The sequence below is a fragment of the Lithobates pipiens genome, unplaced genomic scaffold (assembly GCF_037356315.1).
Source record: "Lithobates pipiens isolate NorthernLeopardFrog02 unplaced genomic scaffold, aLitPip1_a1.2 Scaffold_51, whole genome shotgun sequence".
Taxonomy (NCBI): domain Eukaryota; kingdom Metazoa; phylum Chordata; class Amphibia; order Anura; family Ranidae; genus Lithobates; species Lithobates pipiens.
In genome coordinates this window covers 1,964,206-1,971,902 of record NW_027507874.1, presented here as the reverse complement: position 1 = coordinate 1,971,902, position 7,697 = coordinate 1,964,206, and the positions used below count along the sequence as shown (strand labels likewise).

Genomic DNA, 7,697 nt, shown 5'->3' with positions numbered 1-7,697 from the left:
AATACGGCTAAAAGCCGCTCGGCTGTTATGCCGGAGGAGTGGGAGGGGACGTCCCGCCTCCCGCCGCTCTTACCGGGGCTCCCGTTCAATCGGGGAGCACCGATCGCACATCCGATGCCTCCGGCATCTAGGGAGGGACTGGAATGAAGCCGTAATTGTAAACACGGAAGCGACATCATTTTTTTTTTTTTTTAAACAATTTATTAATATTAAAATAAATAAGAGAAAATAAAAAATTAACCGCATGTGTAAACGGTGTTCAAATCACACATGTGAAGTATCGCCACGTTCGTCAGAGTGAGAGCAATAATTCTAGCACTAGACCTCCTCTGTAACTCTAACTCTAACCTGGTAATCGGAAAAAAAATTTAAGCGTCACCTATGTCGTCATTCCACGAGTGCGTGCAATTATAAAGTGTGACATATTTGGTATCTATTTACTCGGCGTAACATTATCTTTCACATTATGCAAAAAATTTGGGCTAATTTTACTGTTTCATTTTTTTTTTTAATTCATGAAAGTGTCCCTTTTCCCAAAAAGTGGTGTTTAAAACACTGCTGCACAAATACTGTGTGACATAAAATATTGCAACAATCACCGTTTTATTCTCTAGAGTCTCTGCTAAAAAAATTATATATATAATGTTTGGGGGTTCCAAGTAATTTTCTAGCAAAAAATATGGGTTTTAACTTGTAAACACCAAATGTCAAAAATAGGCGTAGTCATGAAACGGTTAAATATTCTACACACAACGGCGGAGGATAGGATTGGGGGCGGAGCCAGCTCCGGAGAGGGGCGGGGCCTCGAGCGAGACTGTAGTAAGCGAGTGACGTCACAGAGGGGCAGAGCCGTTATAAACGCGCTGAGCTCAGAGAGGAATTAGTATGCAGCAAGCCGCCCACAGGAGCGGTTCAGTGTGTCTGCGCTCCGTCCAATGTAACAGCGTGATCCCAGATTACTATGTACAAGTACAGAATAGGTGGCAGGAAGCATTAGGAGGTAGGAGCGGACATCTTTAATGAGGCAAAGGACATCCCACAATACAGCAAAAGGTAGGAGATAGGACGACAGGGGCGGGGCCGGTTTAAACTAGAGGCGTAACTGCTCCGCCTACCCGGTACATATTGAAACCAGATTGGTGTGTTCAGGAGAATGGGCGGGACTGAGCGATCACATCCTGCTAAACTAACAAACACATGGGATTGAAGGGGGTGGGGCTTTGGCTAGAAAGAGGTGGGAACTGTATGTTCAAAATAAATGTTTAAAGAGGTAAGAAAAATAAACTCACATTAACCACGTATATTAACTGTGGGGCTGCGTCTCCTGTGAGCAGAATGATGTACAGGTACTTGATTCTGCACTTGTGGATCTGAGCGCTGTTTTGACTCGCTGCTGCTGTGATTAGAGACACCGAGAGCTAATCAGCTGCTTCAGCGGACCCCGATGTCCACTGGGCCCCTGATGATTGTTTCCAACAGAGGCCGAACAGTGGTATGGCGATGTAAACAAGCCCCCAGAGAGCCCCCCCTTAAGTCAGGGTCCCCGGAGAGCCCCCCCTTACGTCAGGATCCCCAGAGAGCCCCCCTTACATCAGGGTCCCCAGAGAGCCCCCCTTACATCAGTGTCCACAGAGAACCCCCCATACATCAGGGTCCCCAGAGAGACCCTGACCCCCTCCTTATTTCAGGGTCCCCAGAGAGCCCCCTTACATCAGGGTCCCCAGAGAGCCCCCCATACATCAGGGTCCCCGGAGAGCCCCCCCATACATCAGGGTCCCCGGAGAGCCCCCCCTTACATCAGGGTCCCCAGAGAGCCCCCCCTTACATCAGGGTCCACAGAGAACCACCCATACATCAGGGCCCCCAGAGAGCCCCCCCATACATCAGGGTCCCCAGAGAGCCCCCCCATACATCAGGGTCCCCAGAGAGCCCCCCCATACATCAGGGTCCCCAGAGAGCCCCCCCCATACATCAGGGTCCCCAGAGAGCCCCCCTTACATCAGGGTCCCCGGAGAGCCCCCCCATACATCAGGGTCCCCAGAGAGCCCCCCTTACATCAGGGTCCCCAGAGAGCCCCCCTACATCAGGGTCCCCAGAGAGCCCCCCCTTACATCAGGGTCCACAGAGAACCACCCATACATCAGGGCCCCCAGAGAGCCCCCCCATACATCAGGGTCCCCAGAGAGCCCCCCCATACATCAGGGTCCCCAGAGAGCCCCCCCATACATCAGGGTCCCCAGAGAGCCCCCCTTACATCAGGGTCCCCGGAGAGCCCCCCTTACATCAGGGTCCCCGGAGAGCCCCCCATACATTAAGGTCCCCAGAGAGCCCCCCTACATCAGGGTCCCCAGAGAGCCCCCCATACATCAGGGTCCCCAGAGAGCCCCCCTTACATCAGGGTCCCCAGAGAGCCCCCCCTTACATCAGGGACCCCAGAGAGCCCCCCCTTACATCAGGGCCCCCAGAGAGCCCCCCCCATACATCAGGGTTCCCAAACTTAACCCCCCCCCAGAGGTTCCTCTGTGCCTGGCTGTCTGTGTACCTCCAACCCCCAGCACAGGGGGAGGTGGGAGATGGCGATCAGCAGCTCTATGGTGCCTGTGGACCACGGGATCTCCCTGGGGCTTGTAGTTCTCTTCCTGATTCTGTACAGTGGAGAGGGGAGGGGCCTCTGACCCGGGCAGCAGTTGGCAACAACGTACAAGCAGAGCGACTCACTTGTACACTGAAGAGTGAAACTTGCAGCTGCCCGGGTCAGAGGCCCCTCCTCTCTCCACTCTATACACTCTGATGGAGAAATACAAGCCCCAGGGAGATGGTGTGAGCACCATAGAGCTGCCGATCGCCACCTCCCACCACTGCATCCCAAACTGAAAGCCAGAGGTGCGGGGGGGTATGCTGTGTCTTGCCCCCTCCCCCCCACAGCGGCAGAATGGCAGGGCCTAGTCGACTGCAGCGACCCTGAAAGTTCCACCGCAGCACTGCTAGCAGCATCTCTTAGGACAGGGGTGTCCAAACTTTTTTCAAAGAGGGCCAGATTTGACGAAGTGAACATGCGCGAGGGCCGCTCGTTTTTCCTGACATTCTTTGAACCATTAAAATTCGGTCTGAGTGTGTCTGTCCGAGCACTAATACACGGCCCAACAAAAATTCTCTTGCCTTTGTTGCTCTCGTTCCCGACACACAGACGAATGCTCTGCTCTTTAGGGGTACCGTTAATTCTTAATGGTACCCCACACATTGGAAAACGTGAGGTTCTTTTGGTGCAGTGCAATTAAAAAAAAAAAGCATTTTTGTGGGTAGGGAAGCCCATTGAAATGAATAGGCTGCCCTACACACAGCAACACAGATGTGAACCAATGGCTTGTTCATATGTCAGGTTGAAGGGGGCAGTAAAACCACATGGTTAAGCTGTTTTTACAACTCCCAACTTCTCCCCCTTTAGCTGCAGAGGGAGCAGCTGGGGGTGTACACATGCTGTGGCTGCAGCTGGAGGTATACCCAGGGTGAATGGGCCTGCACTGCAATTACCCCGCAACTGTCGGGGTTGCACAGTTGCGGTATAGTGATGCTGAATTTACGGGCTTAAAACAGGTGTTGAGGAGGCAACATAATGCCTCTTTACTGCCTTTCAAATGCCTCTAAAAAGCGATATGTGCATGACCTGCTTTTCAGAGGAGCAGCAGTCCTGGCTGCTTTCACACACAAGCTCTACAAAAGCAGTTCTGATGGTACAAGAATAGGGGGGGGGGGGGGGGCAGGATTAAATGTAACATACACACAGACACATGCACACACATGCAGGCACATACACACATGCACACACACACATACAGACACATGCATACAGACACGTACAGAAACATGCACACACATATATACATACAGACAGACACTAGGGCTGGGGAAAAAATCAATTTAAATCTTGAATCGGGTGGAGAGGCCAAATCGATTCAAAATTTCGGCAAATCTATTTTTTCGATTTTTTTTTATTTTATTTTTTTTTAAATTTCACCAGGACTGGCACTGACACTGTGCCGGTCCTGAGAAGCTGCGGGCAGAAGTTTTTAGGCGCGGCCGCGGCTTTGGCCTAGTCCGCGAGGCTGGACGCCGCAGACTAGGCCGAAGCTACGGCCTTGCCTAAAAACTCCTGCCCGCAGCTCCTCGGGACCGGCGCGTTGTCCATCAAAAAAAAAAAAAAACTCGTTTTGAATTATTTTTTTTTTTTTTAAATTGAAGATTTTTTTTTTTAAATCGCCCAACTCTAACAGACACACGCACACACATACAGACACATGCACAGGCACACACATACAAAACAAATGCATACACATACATACAGACACATGCACACACATACATATAGACACGTGTACACACATGCATACACATACATACATACAGACACGTGTACACACATGCATACACATACATACAGACACATGCACACACATACATACATACAGACACGTGTATACACATGCATACACATACATACAGATATACATGCACACAAATACAGACACATGCACACACACATACAGACACATACACACACACATACACACACATCCAGACACATGCATACACATACATACAGACACATGCATGCATACAGACACATATAGACACATGCACACACATACAGACACATGCACACACACACTCATACAGACACATAGACACACACACATGCCTACACATACATGCATACAGGCATACATACATATGCACATACACACATAAAGACACATACACACGCACACACAGACACATGCATACACATACATGCATACATACAGACACACGCACACACACATACAGACACACATGCAAAGACACATGAATAAAGCCCTTTTAAAACGAATCTAGCTTTTAGCACCGTACTGTTCCTTTCCAGCTTCTTCATTCAGCCGGGTACTGCACTGTAGGGGGAAGCAGAGAGCACAGCACACTCCCCTGCCCTTTACGTCCACTTTTGAGGCTGACAAGCTTCTCACAGTGCTGATGTACAGTTCGGCAGGGGATTGGGCTCATCTAACAGCCCTGATCCCTCGGCACACTGGTTCAGACAGGAGCTTCTCACGGGCCCCCTACTGGCCGCGGGCCCTCGGTCGGCGTCCTAATGACTGAATGGTCAGACCGCCTCTGTTGATATTATGTTTATTTGTAATTTTGAAGAATTGTGGAACATTTCTTTAATACTTGGAGGATTATGAATGTATTATTGTGTGTGTGTATATATATATATATATATATATATATGTATATTCATTTACTTAAAGAATTGGGTTTCTTGTAATTATATTTTGACTTATATTGAATTGGTAAATTATCACTGAATTTAATTATGCTTTTATATGTATATAAAAACCTCACTATCTGTATATATTTCTATCAGTATTAGCAATGCAGCGTCACTTCACTTCCACATTTCTATACACTATATGTAATTACAGTGACTAATTTGCTTCTATAAATTATTTATTCACTGATACCGTGGAAATATCACCAATTTATTATCACATGATTATAATTGTGAAGAGCATCAGCCAGCTGAAGGTGTCAGCTGAGCCATCGATGTCAGAGGCTTAAAGTTGAGAACTAATCGTCCCATGTGATGGTGCACACTTGAGCATAAAAGAAAATGGACAAGTAGAGTGCTGTGGGATGAGATGGACAAAGATGGCAAAGAATATGGAGAGGGGATCATATTTTCAGTGTACAGTGCTTTTGTTAACTCCACCGTGGCCGGTCCCAAGTCCATGCTGAGAAAGGAGGAGGGTTGAGGACTGGGTCATAAATACAGCCTTGTAGCAACATCAGCTAGCTGAATGTGTCGGCCGAGCCACCAATGTCAGAGGATTAAAGTTGAGAACTAGTGGTCCCGTTTGATGGTGCACGGTCGAGCATGAAATAAGATGACGGCCTATTTAAATGCTGAGGAATCCCATTCTGCAGAGAATGGAAAGCAGCACATTATAAATGTGAACAGCATCAGCCAGCTGAACGTGTCGGCTGAGACACCAATGTCAGAGGCTTAAAGCGGAGAAACAGTGGTCCCGTTTGATGGTGCACAGTCGAGCATGAAATAAGATGACGGCCTATTTAAATGCTGAGGAACCCCATTCTGCGGAGAATGGAAAGCAGCGCATCATTATAAATGTGAATGGTATCAGCCAGCTGAACGTGTCGGCTGAGCTATCAATGTCAGAGGCTTAAAGTTGTAAACTAGTGGTCCCGTTTGATGGTGCACGGTTGAGCATGAAATAAGATGACGGCCTATTTAAATGCTGAGGAACTCCATTCTGTGGAGAATGGAAAGCAACACATTATAAATGTGAACAGCATCAGCCTGCTGAACGTGTCGTCTGAACCATCAATGTCAGAGGCTTAAAGTTGTGAACTAGTGGTCCCGTTTGATGGTGCACGGTTGAGCATGAAATAAGATGATGGCCTATTTAAATGCTGAGGAACCCCATTCTGCGGAGAATGGAAAGCAGCGCATCATTATAAATGTGAACGGCATCAGCCAGCTGAACGTGTCGGCTGAGCCATCCATATCAGAGGCTTAAATCTGGGAACTAGTGGTCACGTTTGATGGTGCATGCTCGAGCATAATGAAAAGGGACTATTTAATTGCTGAGGAACCCCATTCTGCGGAGAATGGAAAGCAGCACATCATTATAAATGTGAACGGTATCAGCCAGCTGAACGTGTCGGCTGAGCTATCAATGTCAGAGGCTTAAAGTTGTAAACTAGTGGTCCCGTTTGATGGTGCATGGTCAAGCATGAAATAAGATGACGGCCTATTTAAATGCTGAGGAACCCCATTCTGCGGAGAATGGAAAGCAGCACATTATAAATGTGAACGGCATCAGCCAGCTGAACGTGTCGGCTGAGCCAACAAAGTCAGAGGCTTAAAGCGTATAAATAGTGGTCCTGTTTGATGGTGCACGGTTGAGCATGAAATAAGATGATGGCCTATTTAAATGCTGAGGAACCCCATTCTGCGGAGAATGGAAAGCAGCACATCATTATAAATGTGAACAGCATCAGACAGCTGAACGTGTCGGCTGAACGATCAATATCAGAGGCTTAAAGTTGTGAACTAGTGGTCCCGTTTGATGGTGCACGGTCGAGCATGAAATAAGATGACGGCCTATTTAAATGCTGAGGAACCCCATTCTGCGGAGAATGGAAAGCAGCACATCATTATAAATGTGAACAGCATCAGACAGCTGAACGTGTCGGCTGAACCATCAATATCAGAGGCTTAAAGTTGTGAACTAGTGGTCCCATTTGATGGTGCACGGTCGAGCATGAAATAAGATGATGGCCTATTTAAATGCTGAGGAACCCCATTCTGCGGAGAATGGAAAGCAGCACAACATTATAAATGTGAACAGCATCAGACAGCTGAACGTGTCGGCTGAACCATCAATATCAGAGGCTTAAAGTTGTGAACTAGTGGTCCCGTTTGATGGTGCACGGTCGAGCATGAAATAAGATGACGGCCTATTTAAATGCTGAGGAACCCCATTCTGCGGAGAATGGAAAGCAGCACATCATTATAAATGTGAACAGCATCAGCCAGCTGAACGTGTCGGCTGAACCATCAATATCAGAGGCTTAAAGTTGTGAACTAGTGGTCCTTTTTGATGGTGCACGGTTGAGCATGAAATAAGATGACGGAC

The 7,697-nt window shown here is 47.8% G+C and overlaps 1 long non-coding RNA gene across 1 annotated transcript in view; it reads left to right on the top strand.

Annotated features, from left to right (window-relative positions):
* Window positions 1-899: 899 nt before the first annotated feature.
* Window positions 900-7,697, top strand: part of LOC143957091 (uncharacterized) — a 138,817-nt gene continuing 132,019 nt past the window's right edge. Inside the window, exon 1 of the long non-coding RNA XR_013270056.1 lies at window positions 900-1,053. This is a non-coding gene — a long non-coding RNA (uncharacterized LOC143957091). The remainder of the gene's footprint in view (window positions 1,054-7,697) is intronic.